This window comes from Rhinolophus sinicus, linkage group LG03 (assembly GCF_036562045.2).
Source record: "Rhinolophus sinicus isolate RSC01 linkage group LG03, ASM3656204v1, whole genome shotgun sequence".
Lineage (NCBI taxonomy): Eukaryota > Metazoa > Chordata > Mammalia > Chiroptera > Rhinolophidae > Rhinolophus > Rhinolophus sinicus.
In genome coordinates this window covers 108415582-108434402 of record NC_133753.1, presented here as the reverse complement: position 1 = coordinate 108434402, position 18821 = coordinate 108415582, and the positions used below count along the sequence as shown (strand labels likewise).

At 39.0% G+C, this 18821-nt stretch overlaps 1 protein-coding gene across 7 annotated transcripts in view; it reads left to right on the top strand.

Moving 5' to 3' along the window:
- The first annotated feature begins 5245 nt into the window (after positions 1-5245).
- RABGEF1 (RAB guanine nucleotide exchange factor 1) overlaps positions 5246-18821 on the top strand; it is a 62281-nt gene continuing 48705 nt past the window's right edge. For 3 of the 7 annotated variants that reach the window (XM_074328485.1, XM_019717610.2, XM_019717609.2), the window contains exon 1: positions 5246-5375. The gene's annotated coding sequence lies outside the window, so the exon portion shown is untranslated. Of the gene's footprint in view, positions 5376-5640; positions 5773-18821 lie in introns of those variants that run through there. The other 4 variants (XM_074328483.1, XM_019717605.2, XM_019717608.2 and 1 more) reach the window with 3 other exon arrangements.

Sequence of the window (18821 nt, the reverse complement as noted above, 5' to 3'; positions counted from 1 at the left end):
AAAGAGTAGGTGATATATATACACAATGGAATATTGTTCAGCTATAGAAGAGAATGGGTTCTTGCCATCAGGGGTGGCACGGATAGACCTGGAGGGTATTGTGCTGAGTGGAGAATGTCAGACAGAGAAAGACAGATGCAATGTGATTTCACTTATATGTGGACTCTAAAGAACAAAATAAACAAACAAGACAGAAACAAACTCCTAGATACTGGGAATGTTTTGGTGGTTGACAGATGGGAGAGGGGTTGGAAGTGGGTGAAAAGGGTGAAGGGATTAAGAAGTACAAATTGACTGTTACACAGTAGTCATGGGGACATAGGTGGGGTATAGCACAAGGAATATAGCCAATACTTTTGCAATAACTAAGGGATCAGAAGAATACTAGATTTATTGTACTGATATATAGGAGGGGAGTTGGGGGGCAGGGTGAAAAGTGAAGGGATTAAGAAGTACAAATTGGTAGTTACAAAATAGTCATGGGGATATAAAGTAAAACATAGGGAATATAGTCAATAATATGGTAATAATTATGTATAGTGCCAGGTGGATGCTAGACTGGTTAGAAGGATCACTTCTTAAATTATAATGTGTAACCCCTATGCTGTACACCTGAAATTAATATGAAAAAGAACTGAATGTCAAAAAAATTAGAAAGAAAGTAAAACAAAAACACCAAAAAAACCTGTTAGCTAAGAATTCTATATCTGGCAAAATTATTCTTCAAGAATGAAGAAATTAAGACATCCCCAGATAAACAAAAGCTATCGTTCATTACTAGTAGAACTGCTTATAAGAAATGTTAAAAGGAATCCTTCGGGCTCAATAACAAATGACACTAGATAATAAGTTGAAAGCTCATGAAGACATAAAAAACACTGGTAAAGGCAAATACCTAGGTAATGTAAAAGCCAGTATTATACTTTGTTTTGTAACTCCTCTTTTTTCCCTACGTAATTTAAAGGGACATGCATAAAACATTAATTACAAACATTTGTTAATAGGCACATGATTTATAAAGATTATCTCTGACAACAGCAAGATAAAATGAGAGGGACAGAGATGTGTAGGAGCAGAGTATATACTATTTTAAATAAGTTGGTATTATTGAACTTACAACAAGTTGGTGTCATAAGATGTTAATTATAATCCAAAGGTAACCACTAAGAAAATAACCAAAAAATATACAGAAAATGATAGAATCAAAATGGTAGGCTACAGAAACACAACTAGATACCAAAAAAATGCAGTAATGGACAAATTGAGGAACAAAAACATATAAGGCATATAGAAAGCAAGTAGCAAAATGGCAGAAATAAATCATTCTTTATCAGTATTTTAAATTACTTCCAATTATATCTCAGAGATTGGCAGAATGAATTTTCTTAAAAGTTCCATCTATATGCTGTCTATAAAAGACTCACTTTAGATACAAAGGTACAAAGAGGTTGAAAGTAGAAGGATGGAAAACTACATTTCACGTAAATAGTAACAGCTGGAGTGGCTATATTATTAGACTGAATAGATTTTACATTAAAAATGGTTACAAGAGATAAGAAGGACATTATATACTGAAAAGGATTTAATCCAAGATGATACAACAATTATAAGCATATATTGGGGGTGCCAAAAAACCAGGGGTGCCAAAAAAATTTATATAAGTGGACACTTTGGTCAACATTGCTCAAACAGTAGTTCACTGTAATCAAAAGTGTCTGGACGCTGATGGTAACCACTTTGAGCACCTCTTGTAATTACAAAAGTCAAACGTGATTTGTTTTCATCTTTTGTTATTGGTATATATAGAGTATTACAATTTTAATACAGTTCTGCTTTCTTAAAATGTGTATACATTTTTTGGCACCATCTGTATATATGTGCAACAGAGCACCAAATGTATATGAAATAAAAAGGGACAAAATTAAGCGAGAAATTGATAGTTCTAAAGTAATAATTGGAAACTTCACTATCCCAGTTTCAATAATGGATAAAACAACCAGAGACAAGATCAATAAGGAAAGAGAGTCTTTGAATGATGTTATAATTAGACCTATCAAATATATATAGAACACTTCACCCAACAATAATGGATTATACATTCTCCTAAAGTGCACATAGAACATTGTTCAGAGTAGAACATGTTAGGTCACAAAACAAGTCTTAATAAATTTTAAAAGACTGAAATCAGACAAAGTATCTTTTCTCATCACAATGGAACAAATTTAGAAATCAGTAACAGAAGAAAAACTCCCAGAAATATATAAATTTAAAAAAAATAGCCTTAAACAACCAATGGTCAAAGAAGAAATTAGAAAATACTTTGAGGGCTGGCCCAGTGGCTCAGGTGGTTGGAGCTCCACGCTCCTAATGCTGAAGGCTGCCGGTTCAATTCCCACATAGGCCGGTGAGCTCTCAAGCACAAGGTTGCTGGTTTGACTCCTCAACTCCAGCAAGGGATGGTGGGCTCTGCCCCCTGCAACTAAGATTGAACACGGCACCTTGAGCTGAGCTGCCGCTGAGCTCCCGGATGGCTCAGTTGGTTGGAGAGCATCCTGTCAACCACAAGGTTGCCGGTTTGACTCCCACAAGGGATGGTGGGTTGCACCCCCTGCAACTAACAATGGCAACTGGACGTGGAGCTGAACTGTGCTCTCCACAACTATGATTGAAAGGACAACAACTTGACTTGGAAAAAATCGTGGAAGTACACACTGTTCCCCAATAAAGTCCTGTTTCCCTTCCCCAATAAAATCTTAAAAATAAAAAAAAAAAGGAAGAAAATACTTTGAGACAAATCAAAATGAAAACACAACAAACAAAACCTAGGGAATGCAGTGAAAGCCATGCTCAGAGGGAAATTTATAGTTTTAATCATCTACATTAAAAAAGATCTCTAATAACTTAACTATATACCTTAGAGGAACTAGAAAAAGAAGAGCAAAGTGAATTAAAGCTAGCAGAAGGTAGGAAATAAATATTAGAATGGAGATCAATGGAATGAGACTAGGAAAACAAAATAGAAAATCAACAGCACCAAAACTTGTTTTTTTTAAAAAAAGATGAGCAAAATTGACAAATCTTTAGCTAGACTGACTGAGAAAAAAGAGAAGATTCAAATTGCTAAAATCAGAAATGAAAGGAAGGACATTACTGACTTTACATTAAAAAAGGGGTTATAAGAGAGCAGTACTATGAGCATTTATGTATACCAACAAATTGAGTAACCAAATGAAATGAAGTAATTCCTAGAAACATAGCCTACCAAGTCTGAATCACAATGAAACAGAAAATTTGAATAGACCTATAACTAGTAAGGATATTGAATCAGTAATCAAAAACTTCCCAACAAAGAAATAATCCTGGATTTGATGGCTTCCCTGGTGAATTTTACCAAACATTTAAAGAAAAACTAATACCAAGCCTTCTCAAACTCTTCCAAAGAATTGAAAGGGGAGGGAATGCTTTGTAACTCATTCTCCGGTATAAAGCCAGCATTGCCCTGATGCTGAGCCAATCAAAGACACTACAAGAAAACAAAGCCAATATTCCATATGAACATTGACAGAAAAATATCCTCAACAAAATACAATACTGAATTTAGCAGCATATTAATAGGATTACATACTGTGACCATGTGGGATATATTCTTGGAATACAAAGATGGTTAAACATACAGAAATTGATCAGTGTTATACACTATGTCAGGAGAATAACGGGGGGGGGGGGACTCCGATTTTCTCAATTGATAGAGAAAAAGTCTGTGACACAATTCAATGCCCTCTCATGGTAGAAACACTCAACAATCTAGGAATAGAGGGAAACTACCTCAACATAAGAAAGCCACATATGAAAAACCCACAGCTAACATTACATTCAGTGGTGAAAGATTGAAAGCTTTTCCACTAAGATCAAGGATGCCCATGTTTGCCAATTCTGTTCAACAGAGTATTGGAAGTGGTAGCCCAAGCAACTAGCCAAGAAAAAGGAATAAAAGGCATCCAAATTGGAAAGGAATAAAATTATCTGTTTTAGGGTGATATTATATGTAGAAAACCCCAAAGATCTCACACACACACACACACACACACACACACACACACACCTATTATAAGTGCAGCAAAGTAGCAAGATACAAAGCAATACACAATCAGTTGCATATCTATACACTTACAATGAATAATCTGAAAAGGAAACTAAGAAAATAATTCCATTTACAATAGCATCGAAATGAATAAAACACTTAGGGATTAATTGAGAAGGTCAAAGATTGCAATTGCAGTTTCAACCTCTCCCAGAAATGTAATCTTAATTAACCATTCTGGAACTTCCTGGTCAAGCACCAGGAAGGTAATCTGTGACATGAGCCCCCTTCATACCTCATAGAAAAAAGAGGCAATTTTAATGATAAAAACTATTCCCATTTTCTTCCCCCAAATAAAATGTCCAGACCCAAATATAATGCTTTTAATGGCTCACTTGCCCTACCTTCTTCCTATAAAAACCTTCCATTTTGTACAATCCCTCAGAGCACCCTTTTAGTTACTGGATGCTGTGCTGACCAATTCATGAATCACTTAATAAAGCCAATTAGCTCTTCAAATTATACTCGGTTAAATTTTGTTTTTTAACACAAAGTTTCTGAAATAGGAATCACAAAACCTGGGTTTCCTTTATGACTTGACCGTTAATACTGTGTGACAGTGGCTAATTTATTCAACTTTTAGTGTCGCTTAGCTCAGGTATTTAAGAACGCTTCTGGATCAACTAACCTCTTTCACATCCTTTAATGTGAACACTTTTACAATCCTAAAATCCGTGAGAGAATGGGATTCATTAGTTTTTAAAGCGGCCTCATTCCCTACGTACTGGCAACCGTCTTCCGGCCTAATGACTCCTCTCCCTCAAACTCAGCAGCCTCTGCCTCGGGTTCCACGTTAAGACATGGGCGGGCAGGACCCAAGAACAGGCAGAGTCGCCCTCAAGCTATGGCGCGTGACATCCCGGAAGCGAGGACTGAAGAAAAGACAGAAACGCCGATTCTTCGCCGGCTCCCGACGCGTCAGGTCAGCGCCCAGGGTTGGCCTCGAGGCCGCCAACTTCCCTTGGCGTTGCCGGTGCTGTCATTTTGTGCCCCGCCTGGGCCTTGCGCCACCCAGCATAGACTCCAGCGGAACCCACACAGGTAACCTCCCACTCAAGCCAGGGCCCCGGGAAGTGACGTATGTGCGTGCGACACGTGCGCACGCAGCGCCGGGGGCGGGGCTTCAGAAAAGGGAGGGCCCTTGTGAGGGCGGGTTGTGGACTGGCGGTCCCGCGACCCACTGGAGAGACGCGAGGAGAGCCGCGTTCTGGACGCCGGTTGAGCCGCAGACGAGGTACGGAGCTGACGGACCGGGGCCGAGGGCAGCGCTCTTCGCGGCTCCGAGTGGCGGGGCGGCGGCGCCATCCGGGCAGGGGCTGCTGGGTCATTCGTCAGTGCCTCCCACCGGCCGGGCCCGTTTGGCTTCGGAGCCTCTTCTGGTCCACTGTCCCAACCCCGGCCCCGGCAGCGCGGCCCTGGCCGGCCATAGGCCGTGGTCGGCTCCCTTAATCCTCTTAGTGCTCGGCCTGCCGGTGTCAGGCGCTCGTCAAGTTCTCCACCGCCCAGCCCAACTCCGACGGACAGACGCTTACTATCATTTCCTGGCCGACTCGTGCCACCCATCCTGCCCTCGCGGGATGGCTTCCCTCTGGCCGGCTCCCTCCTCACTGTCCAGTCCGCGGAGTCCGAAGGTACACCTGTGGTGGCGGCCGGTCGGGTCGTGCCCTGGGGCCTTGGGGACCCGACTGGACTGGAGGCTTCGGACCCAGATCGTAGCCTGGCCTTGTTAGGGGAGCCGGGACATCACGAACCCACGTCGGTCTTGGGGAGGGAAACGAGCCGGAGCTGGAAGGGTGCTGACTTTCGTCGCGCGGGACTTGGACTGGTCCTAACTTTCGCCCTGTGATTGGTTGAGGCCCTGGGATTAGGGGCAGAGGTCCCTGCTTCCGAACCGTGTTGGAGGAGAGCAGAGGGGATGCCCAGCCATCACAGAAGTTTAGTAGAGAGGGAGGGAAGGACCCAGCCACTTTGGAGAACAGCTCATAGAGAGCTGGTGGTGGTGTCTCAGCGCTGGTGACCAAGCCCTGTGTTTGGGAAATGTGTGTGTCAGTGGTCGCTGGTGGGCTCGTGTTGCCTTTGAGATTAGACGTGAAAAATTGCCGGAACGAGTTTACAGCATCACCCGAGGTGTGGTTTTTTTGGGAACCGAAGAGTTGTTTTGTTTTTTGAGATTAAAAAATAGTTGTACTTTTTTCTATAAACCTAAAACTGCTTTTAAAAAAGTATTAAATAGTTGTACCACAGGTACAACTTGCCAGAGGTGCAAGAAGATTTGATTGTATTGTTAGTTTATTTAGTAAATAATGTTAATTTTTAAGAGTTACTGATTCGCATGCAGAAGATTAAGAAGTGTTCAAGATTTGAGTTTTTACTGACGTTGTAAGCTATCATGTTTCTTCTCTCGAGAAGTTAGACAATTTAGGAGAGGGGAGGGAGGAGACACAGCAAAGATACTTTGAAAACAACATAGGAGCACCCTGAAGGTCCCTCCTCACCCGGAGGGATTGCAGGATGTGGACGGTGGAGAAAGGTGGCATGGAATGCCTTTGTGGAAGTAAAGTGAAGAATGAGTAATATTCAAGCTAACAAAGCGGGGTGGGAATTTTAGGGGTAGATAGGAATGTGGGCGTTGTGCCACTAAAGGAAAAGAGGCCAGTAACTACCAGGAGGTGGTTTTTGAAAAGTGAAAAAGAGCAGGGCAGAGGTGGAGGTAGAGAGGGGCAAAGATGCTGGAGCTTGGCCTTTGACCTGCTAGTGACAGCACTAGGAAAGGGCTTTAGGGAGGGGCATTTCGTCCTTAAATAGAAGTTTGCTGTGTGGTGGCTGGGGATTGTGCCCAGTTCTGTGTGCTTGATTATGTGATATGCGTATTTTAATCTTTTCTGCTCATTAAGTGTTTGAATTGAATTGTCTGTTTATTTACTACTTGTTTCTAAGAGTGACTGACCTGCGAATTTGTAAGCTTCTATAAACAGAAATTCTGCTTTTATCTCTCTGCATTTTCAATCCGGGTTGGGAATTCACAAATGTTCCATGAGACTTATTCCCTTGATGAGAATTCATTGATTTCTGATGTTAGTTTTCAGTGAAAATTTGATCAGTACTTATTTTAATATTTACATACAAAAATAACTAAGATCCTGTTTGATTTACTTGTGGCAGTCTTTGGCTAGAGACAGAATTTCAGTCTTGACAGTATGAATTTAATTTTGGGCACCTGTGTTTTTATTGGTTGCAAAGTAGACATTTCTAGCAGAGCTGATCTATTCCTAAAATGTAGGCAATACCTGTGTAACATACACCTGTCTATTCTGTGACGCAGAGTAGAAATGCTATTAAGTGTCTTCTTAACCCATAAATAAAGTTGTCACACTAAAAACAAGAGTTTCACAATAGAGGCCAAACATTTTGAAAGTCTTATTAAATGCTCATGTCTTTCATAAAGCATTGTAGAAACATCATGTTTCAGATGACTGAAATACCTTGAAATAAGCTAGACTGTTGTTGAATAAATACTTAGGAGAAACAACGATAGACTTGTTTTTATCCCACTTAATATGTGTAACTCATATTTTTTCTGTTTGATATTTGGATGAAGCTAAAATGCTTTAAGAAAAGGCTGTCCTTTTATGGTGTCACTTTCAAATTACCCAGTGAGATTCCTGATTTTGATGAAGTACTGTTGGGGTAGAAAGTATAATTTTTACTGCATAGTAGAGCCTTTTCTCGTGTTTCTGGTAGCATACCTCATTTATGGTCACTAGGAGGGTGAAAAACTAATTATAGTCAATTAACTAGATACATATATAGTTAAAAGTCAGAAGTTATGATCAGAATGACAAGTATGAGTTCATGAATGGGTAAAGTTTTACACACTAAGAGAATCTTAAGCTTTTTATTTTCCTCAAATGACAGCAAGGAGATTGCTGGCTTCCCTGAAGCAGGAATGTAGCAAGAGCCTTTGGGGCTCTAAATTCTTTGCTGCCTCACATTAAGGAGTGATGGCAGCATCCTCTGTGCTAGGTACAGGGCAACGAAGGGGTGGTACACAAATCGTATGAATCAAATCTGAAGCTAGTCTGGTCAGTTCCCATTCAGAATAAATACTCAATTGTAATTGCATTCATGATGATTTGGTGTGTATTTTAAAATAAAAATTAACTGTTGGATTTTTACATGGGGATATATTTACAATTTTCTGTGTGCTCCAAAGTTAAAAATACATAATAAAAGTGTTTTATTTTTGTATTTCCTCTGTTGTTAGAATTTCCTAATTTTAGAAATAATAGTTGCTAAAATACTTTCTGTTTTCTTTCAGAGCACAAAAAAGATAATGTCTTTAGAAACTGAACTCATAAAATATTTATTAATGGAAGAAAATATTTTATTGTGCTGTAATGTTTTTCAAGTAGAGGATATCATTTACTTATATCACATTTTGTTGCAGAAGGAGTTCATAATGACTTACAAAGATACATACAACATACCTTTGGTAGCATACAGAAATAAGGGGTGGTGAATTCAAGACTGAGGGAGAAAGAAAATTTAAGGTAGAAACAGGAATAAGATCTGTACACAAAGTACTTGGACTGGTGTCATAAGTATTTGTTAGAGGGTCAAAAGTTTGACTCTTCTTTTTAGTAGCCAGAGCAGAGAGGGTTCAGTGACCATAAGAGAAAAAAACAATTTCTCTTTAGGGTTCCCAAAGACTCCTTGTATTGAGAAACTCCTCAACTACGTCCTTAAGTAAATACAGCATACATTTAAAAGGACGGTGTTGTGTTTTACTTTGTTTTATAGTAAAATTCCTCCTTGTTTCCTTGTATAGGTTGATGACATAACATCAAAACATAATTCACTAAAAGCAGTTCCAGTGCTGCCAAAATAATGTCATCTAAGTACTTAAATCTCTAGACGTAATTTGAGGATCTTTTTAGATTATCTAGATAGGGAGATGGGGGTTGCACATTCTTTGGATTACCTTCCATAAATGCTTTGTTTCTCAGTGGCGCTTTTTTTGATGAATTTATTAGCAGTGGGGTTTGAGTTTGCGCTTCCTGACAAGTTTTTCCAGTACATTGACTTTTTATGATGTTGGTTAATCACAGAGCCATATTTTTAGCAGGCATGCTTTACTGTAGGGCAGGGGGTGGGGGGTATGAAAATGGAGGAGTCTGACAAGGGCAAATATTTAAATGAAAGTCACTTAACTTCCACAAAGAGATGTGCTGAAGGGGCTACCAAACAACAGACCTAAGATTTCATTTCTGGAAGTAGGTTTGGGGTGTTAGCTCTAGCACAGAGAGCGTTGGCTTGAAAAGTCCAGGCATGTAATTTATTTTTAAGAAGGGAACAGATCCATTCATCTTAGATGCAGTGTCCAGTAAATTAAATGAACATATCTGTATTTTGTGCAAGCTAAAAAGTTGCCCTTTTATGTAATAATATTTCAAAATATTTAAGTGCTAAGGCCAGGCACTGTGCTAATAATAAGCTCTTTACATGCATTAACTCATTGTCCTCTCCCCTCATCCCGTGAAAAGAAAAACAAATGTGGTTCAGAGCAGTACAAGAGGTGATGGAGATTTGAAGCCAGGTAGTCAGACCGACTCAGTGGTCTGCACCTAACCATGACTTAATACCACCTGAGGTGGACTGGACTGTGGGCCCACAAGGTGGGCTGGACCTATACGGTTAATAGAAGTCAACATACTGGCAGGGATCAGAACTCACCATTTCAAAAGGGCCTTGGTCAGTTCTGCATCTTCCCATCCAGAAAATGGGCTGGGAGCTGCAAACTCAGGGCATTTGGCCATGGTTTGTAAAACGGGAGAAAAAATATATCTAGGCGTCCATCAGGACTGGAGAAGTTGGAATATTATTTTATGTATTTGTTGGCTGTACAGTACATATATTTTTCCTATTTGCTATAAATGTGTCTCATGAGATTAGGTCAGCCATAATGATATTTATAAAGATAGTGTGCCATCCTGGAAAAAGAAGTTTATATTTATATGTTAGAGTAAAACTTTAGCTGGTGATCTCACTGCTGTGATATGTGATGACTTTAGGTTATACCTTGGTAGTGACTTTGCTCGGTGTATGTGTTCTTAAATCTCATTCTGTGTTTTATTAGGAACTCTTGCATTAGAGTTGTACAGTAAACCATTATTTATTGTGAGTTTTCATGAGACTATTTCAGGTAATTCCAGATCATTTTATTTTGACGTGTTATAGCTTATATCTCCTACAGAAATTAGAGAACATCCTGATTGATTCTTAACCAGTAAACAATGAGGCATCTGTCCTTGCCTAAATATAGTTATGTAACACAGTGGTTCATTAATTGCATTTCCATAGAGCTTTTGACATTGTTTTTTTAAATATGTTCCTGAAAAATGAATTGGGCTAGTGGCCAAAGTCTTGAATAGGATATTTTAAGAACATGCAAATAAAAAATGTGAAAAACAAAACTGTTGGCAGATGAAATAGAATGTCAAAGTCCATTATAATTAGTGTCTCAGGAAGTAATATGCTCAGCTTCTACTTAGTAGATTGAATTATATTTTTATTTGTATAAATTTATTAGCCATTGCAGGGTTGTAGTGTGATAAGTGTGTAGATTTTATTTGTCTATGGTTTCAATGTTGTATAGTCACGAATGAACATATCTTAAATACCATTTATGAGGAATAATCAGATGGCAGTGTTTGCATACCTATGTGCTAACTGCTGACGCATCTACAGAACGTCATTATGATGTGTTACCTGCCTCAGGAAATAGAATGTCTGATGACAGAGACAATATTGAAATTCAGTATTTAAGTTCTTTGAATATCAGCTGTATTACATAGACACTACTCTCTCCCAAGAGCCTGCTTTTCTTCTTGGACATATTTGGGAACAAATTGCAGACAGATTTATTTAGTTAGTTAGTTACCCATAAGAAGTTGTAGGCTATTTCCTTAAATAGCCTTTTCAGTAATTTGCCTTTTCAGTAATTTGATTAACTGAATAAATTATTTATACCATATATATATATAAAATATCAAAATTTCTTATTTATATGCAATAAAATAGTGTATGAGAAATAAGTTGAGATTCTTTTGAAGTTTCAAGTTTTTAGATTCTGACAGAAAAACTGATTAGGAGGTTGGATTTTGTACTGCTACCCTCATTGGGCCCTGGAGGGTGTATAAGGGACAAAAGTGAAAGAAAACTGTCTGTGCAGGTACTTAGTCAGTCTTCTGAGTAAACCATTTAATAAGTTTAGAAAACAACTATTGAGTATTCTGTTCCTGGCACTGTGCTATGTGTCTACGAACATGGAGTATAAGTATTATAACGGCTATATTTATAAAATACTGTGAACAAAGAGAGATTTATTCCATCTTTGGGAAAGGGGAAGTCAGGTGTTATTTGAACGAGGTGGGATTTAAAGGTGGACAACAGAAGTATTCTAGGCTTGGTCATAAATAAGACGACCATCTAATTTATTATCCAGAGCAGGTTACTTTTGAGAACCAGAGGGGTTCCAGGACACCAGGCATAAGCCAGGACTGTTGTCACTAAGTGGGATATATGATTACCCGACTTGTGAAGAGCAAGTGATGCTGTGAACCCTCAGTTCTGTGTCAGCTTGTGGAAAACTCATTTATTTTAATTATTTAGAGTTTACAGCAATTCTTAATGGATGATTTATTAGTTTCCCAGAGTTGCTGTAACAAATTACCACAAACTGGGTGACTTAAAACAGAAATGTCTTCTCTCACAGTTCTGGAGGCCAGAAGTGTGACCCAGGTGTGGGCAGGGCCCTGTTCTCTCGGAAGGCGCTGGGGGAGATGATTGCTGGCAGCCCATGGCATTCCTTGCCTGGCAGCTGCATCACTCCAGTCTCTGCCTGCTGACCACATGGCTCCGTCTGTGTCTGTCTCTCAGGAACTTGTCCCTGTCAATCCCACTCATTGGATTCAGGGTCCACCTCGTTTTAACTAATTACATCTGCAAAGGTACTATTCCAAATCACATTCACAGTATTGGGGTTCAGCCTGTCTTTTGGGGGCAACACAATTTAACGCACAACAGATGGGATGGTTTTAGCAGCTTTTGAAACTTTCTGCAGTTTAATTGGATTGAATTTTCTGTACACACAAGGCACTTCACGAAAGCTTAAAACAATACAAATATTTATTTGAGCAGAGCTGTCTAACAAATCTGAATAAATACACTTTCAGTCCAGGCAATTGTTTTGTGTTTCTTCTGTCTCAAAGATATGTGTTTGTTTTTACTTTGCCCAGCCACAGCAACTAAGGGTGAAATGCCTGCAGCAAAGCTAAAACTGACACAACTGGGGAGAAAAACTTTTAATTGTTGAAGCCACTTTATATTTTGCAGTTTGTTGTTACTTTAAGTGGTGTTAAGAGATGATTTTTGGTCAGTTGCTTATCGGATTAACTGGCCAGCTGGGGAAATCGGCAGCGTCTGAGGGAGAAGGTAGAGCGTGGTAGGAGCAGACTGGCGCAGCATGTACTTCTTTTCCATGTAAGTTTGAGTCACTAGCCTGGGGAATGGCATGCTCAGGTTGGAGTCATAACCTCACTTACCTGAAGAGGGCGCGATTTAGTGCAGTAGGGAATTGTCCAGAATTTCTTCCTTAACAATGCTGTCGGCTCTGCTCATTCCGGCAGCATAAACTGTACATTCTATTCCAGGGATTTGATTATCATTTAGAATTATTTGGGCAGGCTAGTGTTTGGATACTTTGTTTTGTTATATTTAACATTGGAACTCTGCCATTGATTCTCTGTGTGACATTCATTTTGGAAGCAGTATAGTAAATGATACAAAAATTGATGAAATTTAGGTACAGATTTAAAACACTCAGTCTTTGGTTAAAACTGTAGTGTCTTCATAACATTAAAGTCAAGGATTAAGAAATAATATAAAAAGAGCACCTATAAAAAGAAAAAAGGATGACAGAAAAATGAGCAAAAACATGACAGATAAATTCCTCAAAGAAATTATACTAATGACCAATAGATTTGTATAAAGATGGTTAACCTTCTTAAGGAAATGCATATGAAAACGAGAAATGATTTATTTTTTTACCTTTCAGATTGGCAAAAATTAAAGGTTAATAATTCAGTGTTTACAAGTTTGTGGGAAAGTAGGTCCTCTTATATAAACATTGCAGGTAGGAATGTAAATGGGCACAATCTTTTTGTGAGGCCAGTTTGGTAGTATATCAGAATTTAAAATGCATAAACCCTTTGACATTCCATTTCTGTATCCAGGAAGCTATTCCCATTTTGCTATTTGTCTGTTCATATCCTTACCCTGCATATCAGAGATTTACAAATTCTTATTATTAGTATAATTTCCAAGTATGATAAAACACTTCATTGTCCTATTTAGTTAAAATACTTTTCCTAGTTTCTGACTTGCCTTTCTGTTTGGTTCAATTTATGTATTCAAGTGTTTCCTTTTTTATTTCTCCTATGGCCTGTAAGCCTTCACCTCTTTAGAAGTTTCATAAATACTTAATTTTAGTTCTTTTTATTTTTTCATTTGTCTTTAAAACCTGTATCTCTTTAAGGTAATTAATTTGTGGGGATACCAGATTGCTGACCAGTTGGTTATTTAAGCATTGTTTATTGAAAATTCTTCCCTATCCCTTTTCATCTAATATTAAATTATTTTGAGTAGTATATTAGCATTCATTTTTGGGTCAGTTTGTTCTGTAGTGATTTGCCAGTTTTGTTGTTAAGCTCACACTATTTTAGCTATAGTAGTTTGCAGAAAATTTAAATCAATAAATTAATTTAGAAAATTAAAAAAAATCTTTCCTGTTTATTATTGCTAATGAAATATAGAATAATTTCGTCAAGATCAAAAAAGTCTTTTGGGTTTTTATTGTCATTTGTAGTACACTTACAAATTTTGAAACATTTTCCATTTTTATAATAGTTAATTTTCTCATACTGTATCCTGGTATATGTTTTACCAATTATTTAAACCTTTTTTATATCTCAGTATTTTTGTGTAGCTCATATAATTTTTTTATTAAAATATTTCCTAAGTGATTTTATATTTTGATATTATTATGAATAAGATCTGTCTTTATTTCCTAACTTAGACTATTTATAAGAGTTTTGTATAAACAAATTCTTTTGTGAAACTTTAAAATTAAATAATTCCTCCGTGTTCATAGTGTTTTAATTTCTTCTCTCAGGCCTAGATATATAGTTACATTGCCCATACAGTAAGTGCCACAGGGACTGTTTTACTTACATTTGTATCCAAAGTGCCTGTCTGACAATTAAGTTCATGAACTTGCCACCAGTTCATGAACTTGCCACCATGCACTTACATAGGCAGCACTGTACAAACAGCTCGGGAAGGTTCATAACCTTGGTATATCAGTGTCTCACAGCTGTGTTTGTGTCGACGAGTGGCGGTGCCTTGCCGACTGGAGTTCATTATTGTGTGTGTCGTCGCGAGAATGTCTTGAGCTTCAATTAGAGCAACGAATAAACTTTAAATGTCTTGTTAAGCTTGGCAAGAGTGGAAGTGAAATCAGGGACATGTTAGTCCAAGTGTATGCCATGAAGATAACATCAGTGTACAAAATGGATTAAACGTTTTTCTGAGGGAGAGAACACGTCACTGATGAAGAGAGGTCAGGGCGGCCAGTAACGAATGAACTGATGAAAACATTGCAAAAATTCATCGAATTGTGCGTCAGAATCGTCTGCTGACTGTGAGAAGCATAGCAGACCAAGTAAACATCGATAGAGAAACAGTTAGGAAAATCTTCACTGAAAATCTTTGCGTGAGGAAGGTGTGTGCAAAAATAGTTCCGAAGGAGCTCACCGATGAACAAAAGCATAGGAGAGTAGAAGTTTGCCATAACCTTTTGGAGAGGCAAGACGATGTTTTGGGCCATGTTATCACTGGTGAGGAAACATGGGTGTACCAATACGACCCTGAAACAAAGCGTCAAAGTGCACAATGGAAGTCAGCCAATTCTCTAGGACCACAAAAGTTCCGTCAGTCCAAATCAAGAGTCAAAACGATGTTGCTAACCTGTTTGAATATCAGAGAGATTATTCATTATTAATTTGTACCATTTGGACAAACAGTTAACCAAGTTGACTATTTGGAAGTGCTGAAAAGACTGCGTGAAAAAGACGAAAACTATCTGAACTTTTCTCCAACAGTTCATGACTCTTGCATCACGACAATGCACCAGCTCACACGGCACTGTCTGTGAGGGAGTTTTTTTGCCAGTAAACTAATAACTGTGTTGGAACACCCTCCCTACTCACCTGATTAGCCCCCAATGACTTCTTTCTTTACCTGAAAATAAAGGAAATATTGGAAGGAAGACATTTTGGTGACATTCAGGACATAAAGTGTAATACGACGACAGCTCTGATGGCCATTCCAGAAAAAGAGTTTCAAAATTGCTTTGAAGGGTGGACTAGGCCCTGGCGTCGGTGCATAGCTTCCCAAGGGGAGTATTTTGAAAGTGAACATAGTGATATTCAGCAATGAGGGATGTAGCACTTTTTCTAGGATGAGTTCGTGAACTTAATTAGACCTTTGTAGTGTAAATCAGTATATAAATATTCGTTGAATAAATGAGTGAGTGATTAGTAGGGAAAGCACTACAAGAATATAATGACTGTCTCTGGGTTATGTTTTTATTTTCTTTCTACTTTATTTTCTGCTTGTCTATATATCTAGGGTTTTTTTTGTTTGTTTTTTTAATTAGAGTAAACATCTTTTACTTCTATAACTGGAAAAAAGCAAATTTAAGGTAAAAAGCTTACCTATAAGTTTTATTTCTTGACCAAGTTCAAAGGATCATTTATCATTTTGGTAGAGTTGATTGGATGTTTCCAATCCCAGGTGAGTTGCATATAGAAATGATATATTAGGACGTGGCATTGAACCCAAGAATAGGAAGGAAGCAGGACTCTCATAAGGAAGCTACTCAAATCCACAAGCTGGGTTTTTTGTTTGTTTGTTTGTTTATTTGTTTTCTTTAGTAGAGATGAATCTGGTTTGCATACAGAGCCTTAAGGAAGAACATGGGTAACTCTGGGTTTTGTATTCCTCGGGCTCTTTTTAGTGTTAAGATTAAATACTAGCCCTGGGGCACAGTTCACAGGAATCTCAGCAGTAGAGATTGGTTTTTTTTACTGTCTTTCCTAGTGAGTGGACCAATTGAATTATGCATTTTTTATGCCCTGGTTACTCAATAAAAACCTGCTTCTTGGAGTGCAGCCTTCAACAGGAACTGGTGTGGTCCCTTTGTCCTCCCACCTAGGTGCAGTGGTGATGGTAGCTTGCCTCTGGACTGTGTCCCACTGACGAGGGGTAGGACTTTCTGCCTAGGAAAGACAGACTTGATTCCCGTGTTTATCCCTAACTGAAAAGGATATGCGGTGTGTATAGCTCTGATGCCTAATCTGGGTGTACTGACTGTACCTGCTTTGCCCCATCAAAGCAGCTGTCATCACCACTGCATAGCCTTTCAAATCCTGACATGCACATTTGGGAGTTCACCTGCTTGCTTTGTTTTCCATACTTAGAAACAGAAAGTGGTATGTTTAACTGTCTGATCACAGGCAGTTCAATCACAGGTGTTGTAATTTTAAAATTTTAAGTGGAGTTAAAAAATCTTTTAATTTGAAATTACACATTAACAGGAAATTGCAAAGATAACCAGTTTCCCCCAATAGTTACATCTTGCATAACTATTGCACAATATCAGAATCAAGAAATTGGCATCTACACAATGTATGTGTATAGTTCTGTCCTTTTATCATATGTAGATTCCCGTAACCACCACCATAGTCAAGATACTATTCTATTACCGCTAAGCTCTCTCTCTTGCCACCCCGTTTATAATCACCCCTTGTGTCAGTAGTCCCTAAGACTACCCCAGGTTTGGGAATTCACTAGAAGGACTCACAGGACTCTGTAGTCCTGGCTGTGTTTTATTACAGTGAAATGACCCAAAGCAGGATCAGTGAAGGAAAATGGTGCACTGAGCAGACTTTGGAGGGTACAGCCGTGAACTTCCAAGAGTCTTCTCCCAGGAGAGTTGCAAGGGTGCGTTTAAGCCGATAGCAGCAAACTGTAGCAACACATGTAATGTGTTTTCTGTGAGGGAAGTTCTCTCGAGCCTAGGATTCCAGGGTTTTAATTGGAGGCTGGTCACATAGGCACAAGTGCCTTCGTGATTGACCACAGTTACTGCAGCTCCAGGCCTTGGAAGGAAAGCAGGTCTTCACCATCCATCATACTGTTTGCACAAACTGTTTAGACAAGCTGGCACAGTGTGGTTCAAGGATCCAGGCATACAAAACACCCTTATCATTAGTATGGAAGGACACTCCAAGAACTCAGTTACCAGGAGCTGGTCAGGAGCTAGTCACACAACATGCCCTTCTGAGAAGGTACATGATTTGAGCAACTCAGGCCTGCTTGGCTAACTCGCCCCTGCACACCGTTCCTATCCTTCCTTGTTAGAAACTGATGGGGTATGGGGAAACAGTGCTGGACCCAGGGTGCAGGTGATGGTTGGGTAGGTTGGGATAGGTACTACTTTAGATAGAGTGGCCAGGGAAAGCCATTCTGAAAATGTGACATGTAAAGCTGAGACCTAAGTGATGAGAGAGAAATCACCATATGAACAGCTAAGAGCATAACATTATAGGAATTAAAAGACTTGTGCAAAGGTGAGAGCAAAGGAAAGGAGGGCTGTAATAGCTTTCTGTTGTTGCCGTAACAAATTACCACAAATTTAGCAGCTTAAAACAACACCCATTTATTCCCTCAAAGTTCTGTAAGTCACAGCTCCTTGCCAGCTCAGCTGAGTACTCTGTTAAGGATCTCAAGAGGTCAAAATTAAGGTGTCAGCCAACCTGGGCTCTTATCTGGAGGCTCTGGGGATAATCTGCTTCCAGACATACTCATGTTGGCACAATTGAGTTCCAAGTGGTTATAGGCAGTCAGCCGGGATCATTCTCAGCTTCTAGAAGGCCCCACAATCCTTGGCTTATAGTCTCTCCACCTTCAAAGCCAACAGTAGTGCTCTGACTTCCCATTCTGACTTCCTCTTTGGACTTTTATTTTAAAAACAACTTTACCGAGGTATAATTCACCCATTTAAAGGGCACAGTTCAATGGCAACCATCAACCATGGCCAACTTCCGAAGATTTTCATCACCTCATAAAGAAACCCCCTGCCCCCTTAGCTATCTCCTTTATTCCCGTCCTCTCCTCCTCAATCCACTAATCTTCTGTCTCTGTAGATTCCCCTGTTATGGACGGCCATATGAATGGGATCATATGACATATGGTCTTTTATAACTGGCTTCTTTCACTTAGCATCATGTTTTCAGGGTTAATTGTGGCATGTATCAGTACTTATTGCTCTTGATGACTGAGTAATACTCCATCGTATGGACATACTATATTTTGTTTATTCATTTGTCAGTTGACGGACATTTGGGTTGTTTCCACCTTTTGGCTATTATGGCTAATACTGCTATAAACATTCATGTACAAGTTTCTGTGTGGACATAGGTTTTCATTTCTTTTGGGTATAAACCTTGGAGTGGAATTGCTGGGTCATGTGGTAACTGTTTAATCATTTGAGGAACTG